General features: G+C 40.1%; 1 protein-coding gene and 1 long non-coding RNA gene across 3 annotated transcripts in view; one reads left to right on the top strand and one right to left on the bottom strand.

The window, feature by feature from the left end:
* The window catches only part of LOC109027309 (uncharacterized), a 41,887-nt gene extending 19,816 nt beyond the window's left edge, over positions 1-22,071 (bottom strand). The window contains exon 1 of the long non-coding RNA XR_002006444.3: positions 21,996-22,071. This is a non-coding gene — a long non-coding RNA (uncharacterized lncRNA). The remainder of the gene's footprint in view (positions 1-21,995) is intronic.
* The window catches only part of RCAN2 (regulator of calcineurin 2), a 273,335-nt gene continuing 272,099 nt past the window's right edge, over positions 22,067-23,302 (top strand). The window contains exon 1 of one of the 2 annotated variants that reach the window (XM_004044135.4): positions 22,067-22,253. The gene's annotated coding sequence lies outside the window, so the exon portion shown is untranslated. Of the gene's footprint in view, positions 22,254-22,622; positions 22,952-23,302 lie in introns of those variants that run through there. The other variant, XM_031012077.3, reaches the window with a different exon arrangement.

The raw sequence follows: 23,302 nt of genomic DNA, 5'->3' as shown, positions 1-23,302 counted from the left end.
TTGAACTTGGGAGGCAGAGGTTGCAGCGAACTGAGATATCGTGCCACTGCACTCCAGCCTGGGCGATACAGCGAGACTCCATCTCAAAAAAAAAAAAAGGTTGTTAAAATTATTTTTGAAAAGAATTCAGAATTTTTTGAATGATAATTAATGCATATAGTGTTTTGAAAACCAAGTTGCCATCAACAGCTATTAAGCTAATCTTCTTTTACATTGACCTCTCTAGCTTCTGAGGCCTGGCCTTAGCCTCCTCCTCTTGAAGGATCCCTGAGCACTCAGCCATCAACCCCTCTTCTGACCCTGAAGTGCTCAAATTTGGACCTTGGCATCTGCTCCTCTGTGACGTTAGTTACCTTTTTATAGCTGAGTGTTCTGCTTCTCAGAGTAATTGTAAGCCAAATACCCAGGAGATATGAGGAGACTGCCTGACCAACAGGAGGTTATGGCTGGTGCCAGGTTAAAGGATTTCAAACAAAAAATTGAAAGCCTAGGGATTGGCGTCTTATATGGTAGGGACTTAATGGACTTAATGAAAGTGGGGGACTTACTATTTCATTAAGTCCAGGCACTGGAAGGTTCAGAACACAGGTCTGAAACCCAGACGCCTGGCTCTATGGAATCACCGTCTGCCTCGGTTTTCTCATATGTAAAGTGAGAATAATAACACTGTCCATGTCAAAGAGTTGATGTTAGAATTACAACAAATTAATACATGTAGAGCACCTAGGGTAGCACTTGGCACCTAATACATGTTAGTTCTTATTATAAGAATAGTATGTTTATTTTCTCATTGTAAAAGTAATTCAGAAAGTTTAGAAAACAGATACAAGGAAAAATAAGGAATTAAATATATCCCAAATTCTCAATGTTCAGATATAAAGTCCTCAGTTATAATCACTGTTAATATTCTGATTTTCTTGAATTTGATTTTCTCTCTCCCTCTCCTCCTCTCTGTATGTATTTATATATATTTTAATTCATTTTACCAAAAAGGATATAATACCATAGAGAACTTTACAGCTCGTCTTTTGCACTTAACAATATGGTGAGCATTTTTCACATAATTATTTATATGAACACTTACAAATGTCCTAGTATTACTTGGAAAAGAACTAAACCAATAAGGGCAGATTTGGCAGTTTGAAGTTTAAATGTCTTTCAAATGTGTCCATGAAGAGAATGAAAACATGAGAAAATGTAATTTTCTATTCTAAATATTCAAGCAGTAAAATTGGAAAATGTCAAGAGATTGTATATTGAGCTTTTAAAGTACTAAAAATAGTATTAACAACATTGAGAAATCTGGCCCTGTTCTCCTTTTAGGAGGAATTTGATTACTTAATTTTATAAAATAAAGTATTAAATTATTTTCCCTCATTTTTAATTTCATGTGTATTTATAGAAAAAGAAATTGTTGTACTTTATCCAGAGAGCAGAAAAGATTTTGAGCTCGTGCATTGAATACTTTTATAAATTTAGTCAGGATCTGACCAACGCACTTGTGTGTTCCCCCAGCTATTAGGGAGACTCCAGCCCCTTGCCAGGCGAGAGAGTGGATGGTCACCCTCCATGGAGGAAGTGCTTCCCAGGGGTGTCTGCTGGGGAAGGAAAGCATGATGCAGTGCAGGTGAGCCTTTGGAGGAGGTGGCAGCTGGAGCACCAGTAATATGGATTTGGGTTCTTCCCACAGCTCAGGAGCCAGTTGCATAGGGTCCAATCCTGTCACCTGACTAACTTTGTAACCTCAGACAAGTCATTAACCTCTGGGTGCATCACTTTCCTCCTAATTGTGCTTCCCTCATAGAGTTCTAGTGAACTATACTAGGCTACACATAAGATGCTCAGACAGGGCCTGGCCTACACACAGTATGCACTCCATAGAGTGCATATATATATAATATGGGTGATATGATACATAATATTAAAATATAATAGAAATACCAAAAGTTGATGAAATCAGCTCTTTGCATTCTGATCCATAAATTTAATGAATTTATATTTCGGTGATTTAAGATATTTTGTATGGAGACAATGTCTAATACAATGTGCCTCTCTCCCATAGTTTCATGATACGACTATCAGAATATTTTTATTTGTCCAGTGCTTCTTCAGAAAAATTGCTTAGACTTAAAGGGGGTGTTGGCAGGGGCCTCTCACATTTGATTCACTTCCTTACATCAGAAGGAGAATGCATTGGTAATCCGTCAGGGAGCTTTGAGATCTGTCCTCATTCAAGGACAGACTACTTGGCTACAGGACCCAGAAACTTAAAAATATAAGATTTGAAGATATAGGTTTAAATTAAGTCTGAATTCTGATCACCGAAGCAAATATCGAATGCTGTCTAAACCTGGGGACTATTGTTTTCTTGGCAGTATGGCTACTATAAACCCTGGCTTAACGGAATGTGAGTTCCTGAGCCCTTTCCCCACAGGAGTGTTGACAGCACTTCCACGCTTCCACACAAATATAGCTGATGTTCCTTGCACTTACGTGGATTTCTGGAAAACGCTCTGGGTTTGGCCTTACCACTGAAAATGACTTTGGGGAGAGTGAGGCAGAGTAACCATTGGCAGTCGTGCTTCATGTCTTCGTGAAAGTTGACAGGCGTTGACGTTTCCTGGCTACATCCCAATGGTCTGCATTTGGATAGTTGTCAGTATCCTGAACCCAGTCAAAGGAAGAGAGAAGCCCAGGTTTTGGAGGGCACATTCAGGTTTGTCTGACCTAAACATCCACCTGAAACAGGCTGCCACACAGTCTCTGCCCAAAGATTTCTCATAAAGTAGAACTTTCCCATGCACAAGGTAACCCACTATTCACTATTGCATGAATTAGTATTATTAAACCCCTGTTTTATGTGAAAGTGGGGTCTCCTTCCATGTTGCTCTCACTGGTACTTTCTGGCTTTCTACATTGACATTGGGTAAATCGATGCTGTCTTGACCACATTTCACATTTCCCAATGCTGAAGATAGCTATCACAGGTTTCTGTTTTTTCTAAAGAAGTCCAAGCTAAAAATGTCAATTTTCTCCTAACTGTTCCTCATATAACTTGACTTCTAGACTCCTTCTATCTTGGTTTCCCAGCAGCAAACACTTTCTAGTTTATTATTTTCTCCAATAAAATGTGGCTTATGTTCCAGCAGAGGCCTGACCCATGCAGAACACTGAGGCCATTGCTTCCAGTGATCTGTTGAGGTTTTGTTTTGTTTTGTTTTCTAGCTGCTGTGTCATGATCTTGGCTCACATTGAGCCTGCCTTCAATAAAACCCCTGGATCTTTTCACAGGACTCCTGCCAAGCCACAGCTCCTCCCTCAATATTTGTGGAATTGATAGTTTTAAAAATAACATTCACATTTTTTCATATTATAAAAGCAATCCACAGTAATTGTAGGAAATTTAGAAAATGTAGTTAAGTAAATATTTTTAAAAATCAGCAATAATCACACTATTCAGAGAGGTCTACAGCTGATACTTTGGTGATTATCAGGGGCGATACTATACCAGCAGGGTCTAGGCAAATGTGATAGATGCATGAAGAAGGCTGGGAGTGAGACACTAGGGCATAAGTGGACCAGTTGCCATTTAAAAATGCCAGTCATTATTCAGTTCCTGGCTACCAATTGCTCTCTAGAAGTGAGGGCTCCAAAAAGCCTGAAACAGAAAATCTAAATGTTTTCAAGAGACATTGTAAATGCAGAATTTTATGAGAAATCTCCTTATTAAGTATTAGCATCAAATTTATGTTGACCAATGAATTTACATCTTTAGACCTTCTTGAGTCCTTGAACTGCCAGCAGTGTGGCCCCTCTCGTGTACATCCTTCCATTTTGCCTTCTTTCTTCTCTCCATCTCTCAGAAAATAATGGGCTTATTCTCTATTATATAACAACTGGCAGTGACGTGTGATCATGTGAGTTAACCCTAGATATCTTTGCATAGCTGACCACTCCTTTTTGGCTTCCCTCTCACTGTCACTATTATCCACACAGAATCATTTCTTTCCTTTCTTCCACATAGCCTTCTCATTTCCACTGCACAGTTTGTGCTGGGTTAGATCCCTGCCTGAGCTTCACTCCATATTCATATCTATCACTCCATGATTTGGCCCAAAACACCTCCTCTCTTTACTGTGCTCCTCATTCTCAGGCTGCAGAAAAGATAAGCCTTTGGAGTCCAAATGACCCATGTTCAAACCCAGCTCTGCACTTTAATAAGCAGTACAACCCTGTGGAAAATTGCTTTGACCTCTCCAAAACCTAGTTTTCACAGCTGCAATGTTAGAAATAATAATGATTACTTTGAAAAAATAGTTTAGAGGATTAGTAATACTGTATATAAAGTATCTCAGGAAATTGTAGATGTTATAATAATATTATACTTGGTTTTAATCAGCTGTGAGTGTTTATAACTGTTCTCCCCAACTTGATTAGGAAATAATAGCCACCTTAAAATATTCATTGAATAAGTGAATAAATTCAAAAATGAGTAAGTGAAGAAATGGAAAAGCACAAGCAGGCTGGAAGATCCAAGTTATTCTTAAAGATAGAGATACAGGAAAGTACTCCAAACCAAGAAAGGAAGAAAAGCACTCACACTTGGTAACTGTTTCTTTCCTACTTGACCCTGACTTTTTACGTTACAGAGAAATGCTGGCATTAGAACAAGTACCTCCTCAGACTAATATTGAATTTAATCATTAATTACTAAACAACTTGTGTACTCTGTGATTTTTCCAATAGGTAGGAAACAGACTTCTCAACTCAGCCTTCTTGGAAATGTTTCATCACACTAGAGACGTGTCCCTAACTTATCCAGTGGCCGACCTTTCCCTGAACACCTAAAAATACATACATTGCAGTGCCAGCTTCTGGACAGATGCTCACCTCACCCTGCTCGTTGGAAGCTCCACCTAAGCCTTGTTGCCAGGAAATGCCACAAGGCCTGTGGGGCTGCTTTGTAGGCTCAATAGATATGTTTTAAGTAAATGGTTGGCCTAAAAATATTCATTGGAAAGAGATAAAAAATCTCTTTTATTCACCCTCTCCCTTATTCTCTGCACTTTACTAGCTGAATAATCCTGTGGAAAATTAGTTGACTATCTCTGAAATTTAGTTCCTCACCCATAAAACTGGGATAATAATAACTACTTCTCACTCTCTGTGAACTCCAGTATTAGTTAGGTTGCCTTTGGCTGCAAGTAAAAGAAAGCCTGACCAAAAGTAGCTTAAACAACAAGGACATTCATGATCTTAAATAACAAGATGTCTAAAAGTAGATGGTTCAGAAGTCTGTTGATGTCTGGGCCCCAAGACAGCCTCTCTGTAGTTCTCCTGGCTCCTGTCATGGTCATACGATGACAGTCATCACATCCCCTCATGATAGCATGACTTTTAACACCGGAACCAAAGGGCTCTCCTGTGCGTTTTGTTGTTGTTGTTGTTGTTGTTTAACTTAAGGAGAAAAAGCTTCCCTAGAAACCACCAGAAGATTTCTTTTTAAGTTCCATTGGCCAGACATCAACCACGTACCCATCCCTAAACTGGGACAGAAGGAATTATTAAGATTGATTCATACCAACTGTGGGTCATCCCCTGGGGCTGGAGGAAAGCATCAGCCTCCCTTCCCTGAACACCTTGCATCCTTATATCTGAACAAAATGGGATGTTGAGCATCCAGGAAAAAGAAGAAATGATTGTTAAATAATAGCTAATAGTGATCACTATTATTTATTGCTGGGTAGCCATGTGCCAAGCTCTGTCTTAGAGACTTTTTGTATGTGAACACCTGTAATGCATCTCTATGACTTAGGAGCTGGCATTCACATTTTACAGACAGGGAAACCGAGCCTTGATAGGTTAAATCAATTTCCCAGTGTCACACAAGTAGCAAGCTGGTATGTAGAAAGGCCAGCTTTAAAGCCAGGCAGATGGTCTCCAAATCCTACACAATGCAGCCTCAATCTATGCTAGCCTCCCCTATAAGGGTCTGCCACCCTCTCCACTGGTCAAAGACAACCCTGAACCACCCAAAATAAGGTCTTAGATAAGTGAAGTGAGTACATGAAGACTGGGTAAGTGCTCAGGTTGCCAGAGCAACAATATGGTTACCCACCTAGTGGATAGTTTCTACTGACAACATTGATAATAAATCCTGCTTATCATAGGCCAGGGATCCTTATGACCTATTTCAATCAATCATTATAACAACCAGCAAGTTCAATATTCTTTCCCTTATGCTAAAATAGAAAATGAGGCTCAATTAACTTGCCCAAGGAGGTGAGAACCTAGATTTGAACTCAGTTTTGCTTGATTCCAAGGTCCATGCTCTTTGTTCCTGCACCCCTCAGCTTATTAAAACATTTAATAAATGAATAAAGTTTACATTTACATCAGCCACGAATCAGTCCTCCAACATGCAGGGAATTCCCCCACTGAAATATCAACCAGGAAGAGTAACCACCCCAGGAGGCAGGAATTATGAAGCTGTGATTCATTAATAATTAACCAACAGATTTAACCATGGAGAAAAAAGAATATTTATGTAGCTGGTCCTTCATATAAAGCTGTCAAGAGTTTGTTTCTACTTCTGTTAAGACATTTATTGTATCTTTACAGTTTATTATAAATTCATTGGTGTCCTGATCTCACTTTGAGATCGTAAGCTCCCTGAAGACACCATTTTTTCCCTTCTCTCTTGATCTTTTCATGCTGTCTAGCACAACCCAGTATTTGCTATATGCTCAAGAACTACATGTGGCATATTTTTAAATAACATTTTTATTTTGGTATATTTTGGATTTACTGAAAAGTTGTAAAGATTGTACAGAGAGTTACTATACACTCTTCACTGTTATCTTAGTTGTAACTTCACACAACCTTCATATATTTGTCAAAACTAACAACTTGACATTGTTTCTAAATTAACTAAACTACAGAGTTTAATCAGATGTCATTAACTTTTCCACTAATGCCCTTTTCTGTTCTAAGATCCAATCTAGGATACCACAATACACAGTATGTGTAGCATTTTACTTTGAAGACAGTTTATTACTTTAACTGTCTAAATGTGGTAAGAAAGGAATCATATATATATCTATATAGAGAGAGACAGAGAGAGAGAGAGACAGTTTTTATGTATAATAATAACATTAAAAATAGCCAGGATTTACTAAGTTCTTACTATGCACCAGACACAATTCTAAGAAGTTTATATTTATTATGCCATTTTTTTTCCTTACAAATACTCTATGAGGCAGGTGCTATTAGTAGCTCTGTTTTATGCATAGGAAAAGGCATGCAGCCTTCATGTGCCTTAGCTTGTAGGAGCCGTGATTCAAACCCAGTCAGACCCTCATGTGCCCTGTCTAAATGCAGTATTTTAGAATCAGCTGCAAAGATGTGAAAGGAGTATTAGGTGGCTTAAAAAAATTTTTAACTAGTGTGTTATGGTGAAGGGTAAGACTGGAATAGTTGCTGTTCTTTTCAGACTTATTTTTCAGGGCTTCTGTTTTTCCATTCACCTCCTGCAAATGGAGGAAGGGCAGCATGCAGAGGCTGTGAGACTTTTGCTAAAAGAGAACTCAAGGTCCTGACACCTCATCTCAAACTTCTTCCGGTCTCATGTACTAGAGTGTCACATCCAAGCCTGGGATATAAATGATAAGTGAATGTGGTTGATCGTCATTTTTCCCCATGCTAAACCTCACCCAAGTGCTCTCACACTGAAAGAGCAGAGGTGTTGAAAGAAAGAATGGAGGAGAACTGGCAGAGCACCATGGCGAGGCTCAAAGGGCAGGCTGGCATCTCCCTGGCACAGGATGTTCCCAGTTATAGCTACTCGAGCTCCATTTAATTTACAATGGGGAGACTAATAAAATATTAGCAATGAACAATAAATCCCCGAAATGCTCAGAACTATTGTCCTTTGAACTCACAATTTTTCTCTTTCTTCTTACTGTTCAATGCAATGTTTGAGAGAACCACTTTTCATTTGAAAATTCCCATTGTAAGCATAGAGATTTATTATCATAGGTTTATAGTTATGGTTAGTGGCTAATAAATTATTGCATAAACAGGCCCTCATTTTTTTTATTAAGTATGGTAGCAGGGCCAAGAGTTAAAAGGAGAATGAGAGGCTGCAAAAATAGCTCACCACGAGATCTCTCCATCCATTCATTACTCATTCAACAAAAAAATGCTGTGTCCCTGTATGTGCCAGGCACTAAGCCATGTTCTCTATGTAGAAGAGAAGCTATATATGAGACTAAATCATCAGTCTAGTGTTATAGTTCCTATTTAAGAAATATCTACGTACATGGCTTTACAAATTGCCCATCACTACCCATAAGTGGTACTTAAACTAATTCTACAGCTTGCAGACAGCAATACATGAAATGGAACAGAGTAATGTTGAAAATATCTGAGTCCATCACACACACTAAATCAAAATATTCTTTCATGAAACTTTCATTTCAGTAACATATGGGTTGTATGTGTGTGAGAAAGACAGAGAGAAGGAGAGAGAGAGAAACAGGAATATATTTCTTACCATTGATTTTAGTCAAAGAAGTTTCAATGCCATTGTTCAGTTGGGAAACAAATGTGGAAGTGGGAAACTCCTCCTGAAGTGGGAGGAGGAAGACAGGAAGAGTCTCCATGATGCTTGAGTTGAGTCTTGAATAACAGTTTTTTACCAGGTGGATTATATGATGAAGGATGCGCTAAACTAACAACAGCAGAATGGGATAGGCACAGGAAGGCCCGACAGCTTGTGATATTATGAGCACTACAAGTTCTGCCTTTCTCCTGGTATTTGAGAGCTATGGAGCTTATGCACTGTCAGAGGGCCAGAGAGAATTACTACCCTGTGTGTGCCTGAGAGCAGAACTTCTCAAATTTAATGTGCACAGGAATCACCTGGGGATGTTGTTAAAATGTGCAATCTGATTCAGGAGGTCTGGGATGGGTCCTGACACTGCATTCTAACAAGTTCCCGGGTGATGTTGATGCTGCTTATCCAGGGACTATGCCTTGAGAATCAAGGCCTATTCTTAGAGAATGAGGAGGCATTGTTTCCAGTGTTCTGATTTTATCCAGGACTATATATGATCCCTGTGATCTGCCTAGATGTAGGCAGTCTTCTGGTGTGTGGAAATGCAGGGAGTTGCAGAACCAGGTAAAATGCTGTCTAACAGTCATTGAATACTATCATCTGGCAGGTGCTGTTTTAGGTCCATTATGGTTAGGTTCTTATTGGAAAATATAACAAGCTGAAAGGTAGGCACTATTATTATTGCCATTTTATATATAAGGAAATTCAGTAACTTCCTTGAGGTCATAGGATGTGGTAGAGCAGGAATTGGAATCCCAGGCTCTTACCAGTATAGTTAACCTGTGCTGTTTGAGTGGTTAGAACTGAGAGTGCACTCAGTTCTATCTTTCTTGGCAGGGCCATTTTCCCATTGTCTTTTTAGATTTTTCTTCTACAAATGGCAGTATAAGCACTTACTAAACAAAGTGGAAATAGCACATACTTCACTAGGTTGTCTTAAGGGTTAATATAAATAGTGCATATAAAACACTCACATTACTGTCTGAGGCCTATAAAACACTGTCTTTTAGATTACATTGTTGGTTATGAGACCAGAAATGTCAGAGGTTTTAGAACCAGACTTCCTTATTCTCCCCACCCCAAACAATTCCCTAGTCTTCTTATACAGTTGTCTAGGAAAATGTCATGGCTTGGGGAATTTTTGTTGTGTATTATTTAGGATAGTTTTTACTTTGTTTTGTTTGTTTGGAATTGGCTTTTGGATTGTTTTAAGGAAGTGGAAGCAGAAGTTTCTTTTCTTATCCCGGCTAGAAAACTGTATCCCATTAAAGATATATGGCAACAGAAACTAATTGCCCCTTCTTGAAAGGTCCTAATGCCAACTCCAGACACATCCTCAGCACTCACAAAAACATATTAGACTACTAGCTGAAATGGAGTACCTGGGCTTAAATCCTATCAGATATTATGAATCCCAAACCATTAGTGGTTGCCAGTAGCCACATTCCATCACTTCTTTTCCTCTAGAAAGTATTGCCTTTAGGTGGGGGGTTCCTGTCAAAGAAAAAATATATTTTGCTCTCAGATAAATTCAAGTCTATGATGGTACATGTTAAGATTAAGTATATTGATTATTTGAAAGGTTTCCTTCTGAGATAACTTCAAATTCTTTTATATTCTTTAATTTTTTTTCCTCTGTTTTCCTTCCATGTCAAAATTTGGACAAATTATTATCAGTATTTTGCCATGTCAATCCTTAACTTGCTGTGTGCTGACAAATGTCTAATTGAGTACAAGGCTTAAAATCATTGAGCATTGCCCGAGTGAAGTTTGGCTGTGGAAAGTAAGAATGGAATGAAATAACATTTAATTTAATAAGAATGAAATGAAACTTTAACCTACCAGCCTTGGTTCTTCTTGATGTATCTTTGGGCCTGAGATGAGGTTTCAGTGTTTCTTTGCCAAGTGTGGAAAAATTTTGAGAATAACCGATTAGCAATCTTCTCACCAGGGAGCAGGTAGAACTATTTTTATTGAATTCTAGAATATTAAATTTAGGAAAAAACTGTTATAGATTATATAAATCACTTATCTTCCCCAGTATTTTACAAATGAGAAAACTAAGGCCCAGAGAATTTAGCCCATTGTCACACAGCTAATTAATTGATGGCCAAGGAAAACTAGACATTTGGGTCTCTTTTCCACTTTATCAGCAGCCATTTTATTTATGCCACTTATTCTATGTTTATCCCTATATTATTATACTAGATATACTAGGGTTCTATGTTTATCCCTATATTATTATACTAGATATACTAGGGAAGGTGGTTACAATTGCTCTAAAATTGAAACTACAGATGGTGTAATGTTTCCAAAATTCAGGTAAGAAGATATCAGAGGTTAGGGTACAGCATTCTGGGTGATCTATTCCTGAAATGTGGACCTCTGAGCTGCAAGTCTGGGGCAGCTCTTGAATGTACAATTGAAGGGAGGAAAGGTTTCATTGGAACACAGGTAGTCTTCTTGGAGTGGCAACTTTCTCTTTCTATCACATGACCAGTAGCCACTGTGTGTGTGTGTGTGTGTGTGTGTGTGTGTGTGTGTGTGTGTGTTAGGGGAGGGAGGAGAACTAAGGCAAGTCCCTGTTGCTGGCACAGCCCAGCCTCACTAAGAAGTCACAGTGCTCCCATCTTCCCCAGTTCCAAGTTGGGTGGGACCCAGTCACATTTCCCATGGATGTCCGTGTAGGCCATCTGAAATGCTATTTCAGAGACAGAGTGTTCTAAATCAGGTTTGTGTTTTGGCAGAGGAATGGAACCCTCTTTTCTAATATTACTTCTGTGGGAAAGTGTTTTCTGAGATCCAAACAACTCAACTTACAAATGCATTTTTGGAATATGACCCATTTATATGCTGAGGACTGCTTGTTCCAGGGGGAAAACAACTTCCCATATACAGCTTGGTGGAACCAACTGCAGGCATTTCTTATGTTGATATTATTCAAAGAATATTATATAATGTGCCTGAAATCTGAAGCACATTCAGGCTTTCTTCCAGGTAGGGTTGGTTACGAGGTAAGCAGCTCTCCTATGAGGTAGGATTTAAGGATGAGATGAGTCCCTCCTTTGCCATTGATGCCCTCAGCTTGGTCTTATCAAGCTCTCTGAAATTGTAAGTGCGAATTAAGGTGGGAGTTTTATGTGAGCTGAATCAGTATGTTGGGCACAACTTTTTCTTAAACCCAGGTTCTTATTTCTGTTTTGACTATTAAAAATACAGGTTCACAGGTCCTACTCCTAAAGACTTTCAGGGAAGTGAGAGATAGGATTTAGTAACCTGTATATTTTAAACTTCTTGAGAAAAATTGGTAAAGTTGCTTCTGAGGCAAGATATAATATTTACTGATTCACTAATCATTAATTTAATTATTCATTCTTTCCTCATATGCCAAAGTGTGTTTATTGCAACGTAGGTACTGGGTACCCGGCATAGAAAGATGAGAAAAGTACATGCATAGTAAGAGAAGAAAGTGATGTAGGAACTACTGATACTGTTTGGTGAAATTTGGGAGATTGGCATCACACGAAGTCTTCACAGAGGCATTTATTTATACACGAAGTAACAGCTGAGTCATAGAACGACTAAATTCTTAAGCTAGATAGCCTGGATTCAAAGCTCAGCTCTACCACTTCCCAACTTAGAACCATTGTCAAGTTGCTTAGCTTTCTGTGTCTCAGTTTTCTCATCTGTAAAATGGGGCAATCTTAGTACCTACCTCAGAGAGCTGCCATGAAGATTAAATGTGCTGATGTAGCTCAGGTGCTTAGAAAAGTGAGCTCAAGCTTCAGCGCACATCAGAATCTCCTGGAACTCTTGTTAATTAACATAGGTTTCTGGGTTACCACCCCGAGTTTCTGATTCAATAGATAGAGGGTGGAACTGAGAATTTGCATTTCTAAAAATTTCCCAGGCAGAGGGAAATGCCAGTGAATGGCATGGAAGTGAAAGCCGGGGGCAGAAGAGAGAGAAACTGACAGAGAGACAGGATGGACAGTGGCCACCAGACTATAAAGAGCCTTGTCCCATTTAAGTGTAGATGTTATCCAAGAGTAACCAGAGATCCTATTATCAGCCATTAGCACCTTCACTGAAATTAAGTTATCAGAGTATTCTGTCAATGTGTCAAACCCTGGAGAAATCTGACTCATGCCTCAATTTTGATGGCCCCAATAGATCAGTGTTTCTTCTTTGGAGAATCAACCCACACCAATGAGTCACAGGCACCTGCGGGTGCTCAGTCGTCCAGGCCCCTGTGGCGGGACCTGTGGATTGGATCGGTGATCACACCTGGAATTGCCCATGAGCATCTGCATCCTCATATTCCCCACTCCCCAAATGCACATTGCTTTTATTTGCAGACTTTAAAAAATACAGCACTGGGAGGCTTAGAATGTTGTCTAAGAATGTTATCTCTATATAAATATTTTCCACACTACAAACTAGAAAAAACTTATTTATGTACATATTTTTTACTCCATAGACTGTCAGAAGAATATTAAAAACAAAACACATCCCATCCATCTTTTTGTTTTTTTTTTTGTTATTTTTCTCCTTTTGGGCAAACCAAGTAATTAATGAGTTTTAGTTTAACAGATAATTCCTGAATTGCAGTTCCTTGTGCACGCCTGTGTCGGTGTAAGAAATGCAGATAACTTAGCTGCCCTGTGGCTGTTTTCATGCCTGTCATTCTACCAGCACTTTGTACAACTTTACACATTCCAGACACACCAAACCCAAGGAAGACCCAATATGGGTGGCAGTGGCTTTCATCCTGGGGCCACTATGAAGGCAGGTTTGACTACTTGGGGCATGACATGTGGTAACAAAAGGAAAAAGAGAAATCAGAGACAGGCAGTTTTCCTCTGGCATCTGAACAATAATATGGATGTGTCATGACAAAAGGAACAGGGAGAGTCACAAGGAGGAGAACTGCTCTTACTGTTACATCAAAATTGAAGAAGTAGGAGGAGGCTGGAGGTGGAGAGAAATCATATAATAGGAGAAAGTTCTCTGGTGGGTAGAATTTATAGACAGAAAACCCACTGACTGTGGCATCACTACCAATAATAGTTTTAGCCTTACTTCATCCCTCTTGCCTTATAGATAAGATTTATTGACATACTTAAGCAAAGAATTACCCCTGCTTCTACAGCATCTAATCTAGAGCAAAGCACTGCTTCCTTGAGCTCTCCCAAAAATCACGTTAGACAAGTTCAAATCCTATAAGTCCTTTCTAACATCCTCTTCCTGTGTGATACCTCAGTAGCTCCATGGTGTGTGTTTACTCTCATTACAATGAGCAATAAACCCAAATTACTCAACTACAGGTATTTTCTTGATGGCCTTTGACTGGAGGACATTGACACTAGAAATTCTTGAGCTATTAGAGACAGACTCAGTTATTTTGACCTTATTTTTTCAATGAGTATGTGGGTTATTTTCCCACTCCCACCTCCCCCAGCCCAGGAAAGTCTTTAGAACAATTGAGAGCAACCAAAACTTGTCCATAGGATTACTCACTCTGTTCCCTGACTCAGTGAGCCCTCCTCGCTTCTCTACTCTACTCTAAATGCTACCAAGAAAAACTAAAACAAATTAACTTAGAATGTTTTGAGAAGTGCTTCTTCCCTCATTTTCAATTTCACAACTTGACATGAAATATTGTAAACCTAGAATAAATATACATGACAGCCTCTACTTTCAGATCAGAAATCTGGACTACTCCAGTTTATTTTAATTTTAAACCCAGCCCATTTTTATTTTTGCCACTGCAAGGCATGGAACTGTTGCATTAAAAATGTATCTTTTTCATATAACATTACAACACATCTAAATCTATAAGGAATATTCTGAAGTTCATATATGCTACACAGTATTTTTCTAGTGGTAAATGTGGACCAGCTTGATGCAGGAAAAAGAACAGCTACTTGATTGAAACTCAGAAGACTTGGGGATTTTTAGTCTGAGTTTTCCACAAACCATCACTTTGACCTTGGAAAAGCCATGTTTTCTAAGCCTAAATTCTCCATCATCCATTAAAAATTTATTGAAAATCTGCTCTATGCATGATATTAGGATAAGTTGCTAGCTCTATTCCTTAAGTAGTTTGCAAATAATATAATGTGACATACATTGTATAGAAGAAGCATGTTTTTAAAAAGTACTACAGGAGCACTGAAAAGAAAGGCTCAATTCACTCTGCATGGTTGCTAAAAATGGCTGTATTTTCTTATACACAGGAGAACCTATGGTCTCAAACCAGGCTACTTAGGGTCCACTCTGACTCAACTTACCAGGGCTGGGCAATCTATCTGTGTCTTGGTTTCCTGATCTGTAAAGTGGTAATAATAATTGTACCTATCTCATCAGGCATTATAAGGATTACATTAATTTATATGTACAAACTGCAGAGAACAGTGATCGGCAGTTAGAAACCACTCAAAAAACATGTTTAATGTTGTGATTATTTCTAGTTACAGTGCTAGATAATCTGTACATTTCCTCACAAATTCAAACTTCATAATTTTTCCTGGTGTGATAGCAAATAGTCTAAAGTCCTTTCTTTGAATATGTGAGTATGGATCTTTGGAAAATATGAAATCTTTCCTGATTTTCTATACATATGTTAGTAACCTTATTTAAAATAGCTTATAAGCTACCCTGAAGGAAGTTGAGATTTCTTAGCTAACCAGTAAGATCTATAACAAGGATCCATGTCACCCAACTTCAGGCTAGGAGACCTCACATATAACATGGAAAAGACATAGAAAACCCCACAGGCAAGTACAGTGAAGCCATAGCTTATTGCTTGGGTCCTATGCCGTGAAGAGGATCAAACATATTAGTCTTCTGGTTACGAGGAAAAAATATGGAAGCTTCAGGGTCCTTATTTCTAAAATAGGGATAATATGTATTTCTAAGATCATTGTAAAGATTTAGAGAGAATATTTTCAAAATCAGCCAGTGTGGCATTCGATACATAGTAACATTTTAAAAGTCTGAAATGTTAACTCTGAGAAATAATTGTAGTTCTATTAATTACAAGTAAAACACACAGTTGCAAACATACATTGAGCATGAGAATTCACTGGAGTTTTATGACAAGTAGAGCAAAGAGGGAAACAGAAGTTTCATATTCTTGTAGTCAGAAAAGTTAAAATGTCAGAAATTCCTCATATGACCTCCAAGATCCCTTCTTATTTCTGAGATTTTATAAAAACAGGTGTAATAACACCCAAAACTCAGAATCTTAATAGGATTAAATAAAATCATATTTGTGAATGAAAAAAAAGAAATCTTTCAAGGGTCATAAAGTGACTTTTAATAAAGCCTACACTTGATGAATTGAATTTTTCTCTAAGTCAAGAACAACAAAGCAGGCAAATGTACAAGGGATATATTTCACTCAAAATTCTAAGCTCCATAAGAGCAAGCATGTTGTCTTATTCATTGCTATATCCCTAGCACCTATAGCAGTACCTAACACATAGTGGATACTCAACAAATATTTGTTGAATGAATAAATGAATGTTTGGCACATAAAAAACAAGTACTTTTTTTTTTTTTTTTTTGAGACGGAGTCTCGCTCTGTTGCCCAGGCTGGAGTGCAATGGCACTATCTGGGCTCACTGCAACCTCTGCCTCCTGGGTTCAAGCGATTTTCCTGCCTCAGCCTCCCAAGTAGCTGGGATTATGGGCGCGTGCCACCACGCGCCCAGCTAATTTTTGTATTTTTAGTAGAGACGGGGTTTCACCATGTTGGCCAGGATGATCTCCATCTCTTGACGTCATGATCCACCCACCTCAGCCTCCCAAAGAGCTGGGATTACAGGCATGAGCCACTGCTCCCAGATGACAAGTACCTATTGTAATTCTCTTCAGTTACTTGAATTATGTATAAAGAGTTCTAATTTAATAGAGTGATAATTCTCAACCTATTTTCCCCCATAGAACTAAGAGATATGATGTTCTTATATTAATAATGTCAATTAGAAAAGCATTGCGATCCAACTCAGAGCAGAATGGAAAAGGAGAAGAAGTATGGATATCATGGAAGCACATTAGAATCACAGGAGGAAATATGTATTGTGGGACAGTCCCCAGATTCTGACTACTCAAAGTGAGCATGACTTTCGTGTGTCCTTTGACAATCACTGACAATGATGGAAGTCTCAAGTGGTGGTCCCCCAGCTCTCACCTCATTCAGTTTTATCACTGACTTAAATAAGGGTGTAGACAGCATACTTAGAAAATTTGCCAATGATGCAAATCTGGATGGAATAACAAATACTTAACATACTGAAAGCAAAAATTAAGCTCTGAATGATCTCAGCTTGTGAAATTATAGGATCATTCTACCATGAATTTTTTGTTTAAAAATTCTACTCTGCAGATAGAGACTGTGAGGTGAGTATTGGGAGAGGTCTATTGTTGTACAGCAAAGTATTTAAAAGACTGAGGGATTATAGTTGAAAATAAATTCAACATGAATCAACTGAGTGATTTGACAGCAAAATAACCATATAGGCACTTAAGAGGAATTAATAGAAATAGTATTCAGGAGAATGGATATGATGGATCCATTTTACCCTGCTCTGATCACATACACATTCGTATTATTTATTTATTTATTTTGAGACAAGTTCTTGCTTTGTTGCCCAGGCTGGAGTGCAGTGCCATGATCTCGGCTCACTGCAGTCTCAACCCCCTGGGCTCAAGTGATTCTCTCACCTCAGCCTCCCAAGTAGCTAGGACTACAGGCACCCACCACCATGCCCGACTAATTTTCGTATTTTTGTAAAGACATGGTTTTGCCATGTTGCTTAGGCTGGTCTCGAACTCCTGAGCTCAAGTGATCTGCCCGCCTCGGCCTCCTAAAGTGCTGGAATTACAGGTGTGTGCCACCATGCCTGGCCCTATTATTTACTTAAAGTCTCTTCTCTCATCTCTTTTCTCTTCTTTCTCTTGCAGGAAGGCAGCATTATATGTGTTGGGCAGAAGAGAGGAGGTCATCAGAGAAAGGATGGTCCAGTAGGAGTTGAGGCTTGTACAAAGAGGGTGCCTGAGTAGGGCAATGGCCCAAAAAAGATTGGAAAAATAAATTTATTGAGGATGATAGGAGCCATGTTTTCCCATTGTTAGAGAAAACAGGTGTACATTGGAAAGGGGAAAAACTAGAATAAACCCTATGGTGATAGGTTGGAATTGCAGGATTGTTGCAAACTCATGGTTTTCAATATATAAAAATAGACATAGAAATAAAGAAGTAAATTTGTATACACATATATGTATAAAATATGTATGTGATGGAAAAGATAACTCACAGAATGGGAGAAAATATTTGTAAATCATATATTTGAGACAAGTTAATATCCAAAATTCCTAAAGGACTCTTACAACCCTACACAAAAAAGACAGACCGATTAAAACATAAGCAAAAGCCAAAAAAATTAAATACTTAGGCATAAATTCAATAAAATATTTACAATATCTCTGTGAGTGAACTTACAAAGCTCTAATAAAAGGAATCAGAGAGGAACTAAATAAATAGAGGGATATCCCATATTTATGTATAGGAAGACTCAGTGTGCTCAAGATGTCGGTTATTCCCACCTTGATCTGTAGATTAAATGGCATCCCAGTTTAAATTGCATTATTTTGTGGATGTTGACAAAATGATTCTAGAGTTTATATGGGAAGGCAAAAGATCTGGAGTAGTCAATAAAATATCGAAGGAGAAGAACAATGTCAGAGGACCAAACCAACTTGACTTTAAGATTTATTGTAAAGCTACAGTAATCAAGAGAGTGTGGTCTGAGTGAAAGGACAAACAAATACATCAGTGGAACAGAATACAGAGCCCAGAAATAGACCCACACAAATATATAGTGAACTTATCTTTGATGAAGGCCAAACACAATACAACAGAGAAAAGATAATCTTTTCAATATATAGTTCTGGAACGAGAGGATACCCACATGCAGGAAAAAAAAGAGAATCTAGGCACAGACCTCATAACCTTCAAGAAAATTAACTCACAATAGAGAATAGACCAAGATGTAAAATTCTAAACCATAAAACTCCTAGAAGATAACATGGAAGAAAATCCAGATAACCTTGGGTTTGGTGATAACTTTTTAGAAACAGTGCAAAAGGTAAAATCTATAAAAAATTGATAAGCTGGACTTTATTAAAAATAAAAACAGGTGGGGCGCAGTGGCTCATGCCTGTAATCCCAGCACTTTGGGAGGCTGAGGCGGGTGGACCACGAGGTCAGGAGTTCAAGACCAGCCTTGCCAATATGGTGGAACAGTGTCTCTACTAAAAATACAAAAATTAGCCAGGCGCAGTGGTGCGTGCCTGTAGTCCCAGCTACTTGGGAGGCTGAGGCAGAAGAATTGCTTGAACCCAGAAGGCGGAGGTTGCAGTGAGCCAAGATCACGCCACTGCACTCCAGCCTGGGTGACAAAGCGAGATTCCACCTCAAAAAAATAATAAGTAAATAAATAAAAACTGCTCTGTGAAAGACACTGTCAAGAGAATGAGAAGACAAGTACCAGGTAGGAGAAAATATTTATAAAAGACATATCTAATAAAGAACTCTTATTCAAAATACAAAAATAACTCTTACCAATAGAAAACAAGAAAAGCAACATAAGAAAATAATCTGATTAAAAAATGGGCAAAAGATCTGAACTGACGCCTCACCAAAGAAGATGGCAAATAAGGCATCGCAAATGGCTTTAAGCATATAAGTTTGACAAATGGCAAATAAGCATATAAAAATTCTCCAACATCATGTCAATAGGCAGCTACAAATCAAAATAATGAGATGCCAATTAGAATGGTGGAAATCCCAAACACTGTCAACACCAAATGCTGGTGAGGATGTGGAGTAACAGGAAGTCTCATTCATTGCTGGTGGCAATGCAAAATGGTATAGCCCCTTCAGCAGAGTTTGTCAGTTTCTTACAAAATTAAACCTACTATATGATCCATCAATCACACTCTTTGATATTTACCAAACAAGTTGAAAGCTTACATTCACACAAAAACTTGCACATGAATACTTAGAGCAACTTTTTACTTATTGTCAAAACTTGGAAGCAATCAAGTTGTCCTCCAACAGGTGAATGAACAAATGAACTGTGGTATATCCAGACAATGAAATATTATTCAGTGCTAAAAAGAAATGAGTTATTTGAGCCATGAAAAGACAGGGAAACTTACATGCATATTAACTGAAAGAAGCCAATCTGAAATGACATTCACTTATATGACATTCTGGAAAAGGCAAAACTATGGGGACAATTAGAAATTCAGTGGTTGCCAGAGCTTAGTGGGGAGGATGGAATGAATAGGCAGAGCACAGAGGAGTTTTAAGGCAGTGAAGCTATTCTGTGTGAAACTATAATGGTGGATATAGGTCATTATACACTTGTCTAAACTCAAAAAAGTACACCACCAAGAGTGAATCTGTAAACTACGGACTTTGGTTGATAATGTTGTGTTCATGTAGCTTTATTCATTGTGTTACTCCTGTGTCAGACTTTGATAGTCAGGGAGACTATGCATATGTGGGGGCAGGCAGTATATGGGAGCTTTCTGTTCTTTCTGCTCAACTTTTCTGTGAACCTGAAAGTTTATATTTATAATGTCACGTACAGCCATTGAGAGGCAGTCTAGTCTAGTGGGGACTCCAAAGCCAGGTTGTCTAGGTGTGAATTCAGCTTTCCACTTGTTAGCTTCAGCAAGTCATTTATTTAATCTTTCTGTGCTTTCTTTACTATAGGTTAATTATAGTACCTATCTAATAGAGTTGCCATGAAAGTGAAATGAATTAATGTATAAAAATTCATTGGCATGGAGCGTGGCATATACTAAATGCTCAATAAATGTTAGCAAACCAAAATTCTAATCTTATTTACCACCATCCTTAACATTAGCTACCCTTTAGCCTCACTCCTTCTGCTCTCCAAAATCCTCTTCAAGCTCAGACCCCATCCCATAAACTCTTTTTCTCTCTGTATTTTCTTCTTGCCATTAACATTTGTTTTGCTAGTAACATATTGTTCTTCTCAAGGTAAACAACATGAGGCTGTTTGTCACTTTTCATTTTTTTCCTCATTTATTATGCTTCCTTCTTCACACAAACTGACAAACACAGAATTTCTCTTAGCAGTAGAAGGAGGAATATGTGGCTATGAGAACTCAGAAACAGCATCTAGAAAAGTAACAATATCTATATTTGGTGTTAGGAAAATGGCTATGTTGATTTTGGTAATAGCTAACATGTATTGAGTATCACTGTGTGCCAGGCACTGTGCTTAGGTGTTTTACATGTATTACCTCATTTAGTTCTCACATTAAATCCTGTGTTTTTCCAACTTTTCAAAATTTCTGCTGAATATATTGCTTCTATAAGCTGAAAATTTTATTTGTAAATGTATACTCAGAAAATAATAAATAGTCCCTGTTAAGATGAAAGTCATCAGTTTGGCGAAGATTCTAGGAAGTACTCACTAATAATAAGTGAGATTTTGTTTAAAGAACTGGGGATGCTTTACTTGGAAAGAAAGGGGATCCTGGAGTGCATTAGACATGCTAGCTATTTTTACATATTTTAAACATAGTTAGAAGAGGAATTTGACTTGGTTTCTTTGGCTTCAAAAAGTAAGGGAGAACTAATGATTAAAGGGAGGGAAGTTTTTGCTCAACTTAAGAATGCCCTTTCAGACAATTCTAACCCAAATGGCAATTATCTAAATCAACGACTAATTACAGATTTATGCATCCAGGGGAAGGCTGAACGAGGGGAAGCCTAAGGTCATTTTCAATTCTGAAATTGTGTTTATGTTAATGCAGATTAATCAGAGAGAAGAGCCAACGTCTCGTCTACCTTTTTTTGTTGAAAACAAAAAAACCGTGATTGTATGTCAACTTTGGAAAAAAACAACGTAGTGTGGGTAAGTGAAGAATGATTGTGAATGGACTGCTTCAGTGCAATCGTAATATTGTTATCAGAAAATCAAAAGGCATAAAAAGCAAAAAGAAAACGGCTTATTTATGTAGCAATTCGAAAGATGACAGAACACAAACCTGATTTAAATGTTATTCACTCCCTCCCTCAGATTGGTCTGCACACCTCCTTCCTTTAATTTCCCGCACTCTCCTATGATCTTTTGCATAATTCACATTCTCTTGCCATGAGACTCAGTCCTGTTCCTCTCTGTGCCACCCGTAAGCCACAGGCTTCCTTGCCCATTTGAATTGCTTTATTCCGTAAAGCAGAGACTTCTACTGGGGTTAACTTTGTTGAGCAACAGATCTACCCTAGATTCCGATTCACCTTCAGTCCCGTTTGCTGTAGGATACCAACCTCCCACTCACTGTGTCACGGCTCTCACACAATAGGATTCCTTGCAGCCCCAACCCTTCTGTCCTCAGGTCTGATGGCTGCGAATCCTGGCAAAGCTGTGAAGCCCGCGCAGGGCACCTTCAGCGGCCTGGGCTGGGCCGGGCGCAGGGCTCCAGCCAGAGGGCGCCAGCGCCCACCAAGCGCAGAAGCCCGGGAGGACCATCCAGGGGCTCCCCGACATTTCCTCAGTTAGCCAGAGTCGGGGGGCTCAGACATCTGGTAAGAAGAGTCTTTCTCCCAGTACTCCCCCACCACAGTTTGCTTCTCTGCCCATTTCTTCTGGGCTGTCGCTGCCCCCTCACCCTCAGCTTAGTATGGGGACCCCGAGGAGCCTCTCCCCGCTGAGGCCGGGACTCCTGCGGCAAGGCTCCCACGCCAGGTGCCCGGAGGCTCCTGCGCCCTCCCGGGCACCTGAAGTGGAAAGGAGGGGGTGCGGGGCTGAGGGCAGGGTGAGAGCCCCGGAGGTGCGGTGGGTAGGGGACTGGGGAGGGCGCCGGGTCAGGAGGGAGGAGATGAGAAGAGGCCAGACAGGGGCTTTCGGTTTCCCTGGGTCTGATTGGAGGTTGGCCCGATGAGTCGGAGCTGGGGACGCGCCCATCTCCGCCGGCTCCTGCGAGAGCCGCCGGCTCAGCCCCTCCCTGGAGCCGCTTTGTCCCGGGTGACGGCGGCGGAGGTTGCGGGGAGGAGCGGGCAGCAGGCAGAATCCCACTGACCCACGGCGGCAGAGAGAGGGAGGCGGGGCGCGCCGCGCCGCGTACGGCCCCACGCAAAGGCCCGCGGGCACCGCACCGCCCCCACGCGCTCGCACCGGCGGGCAGGTGAGCAGGCAGCGCAGCGCGCTAGCAGCTAGCCCCCGCAGACGCCCCAGCCGCCGCCTCCGCCTCCGCCTCCGCCGGCGCATCGCGGACGCCCAGCAGGTCGGTTATGTAACCGCGCCGGCCAGGCTCGCCCAGGCACCCCGTCCCGCCGGGGCTGACAGCAGCCCCGGGGTCGTGCCGGGGGTCCGCGGCGGGGATCTGGTCTCCGGGCCGGGTCTGTGTGCAGGGCGGGGGCGGGGGCGGGGGCGGGGGCGGGGGTGGGGTTTGTCTCCAGATCTGTGGTCAGTCCCGGCTGCGGCCGTGGGGACGGAGATCTCCCGCGACCCCCCTCTAGGGGGCGCGGGTCCAAAGGAGCCCCTTCCCCACTGCCCGTGGCCCGGGGGTTTGCCTTCCTGGAAGCAGCAGCAGGTGCGTAAGTGAAGGAGCGAGGATGACGCCTGTGATCCCCGG

The sequence above is a fragment of the Gorilla gorilla genome, chromosome 5, assembly GCF_029281585.2.
Source record: "Gorilla gorilla gorilla isolate KB3781 chromosome 5, NHGRI_mGorGor1-v2.1_pri, whole genome shotgun sequence".
Lineage (NCBI taxonomy): Eukaryota > Metazoa > Chordata > Mammalia > Primates > Hominidae > Gorilla > Gorilla gorilla.
Note: the sequence above shows the minus strand (reverse complement) of the source record. Positions and strands in the feature narration are given on the sequence as shown.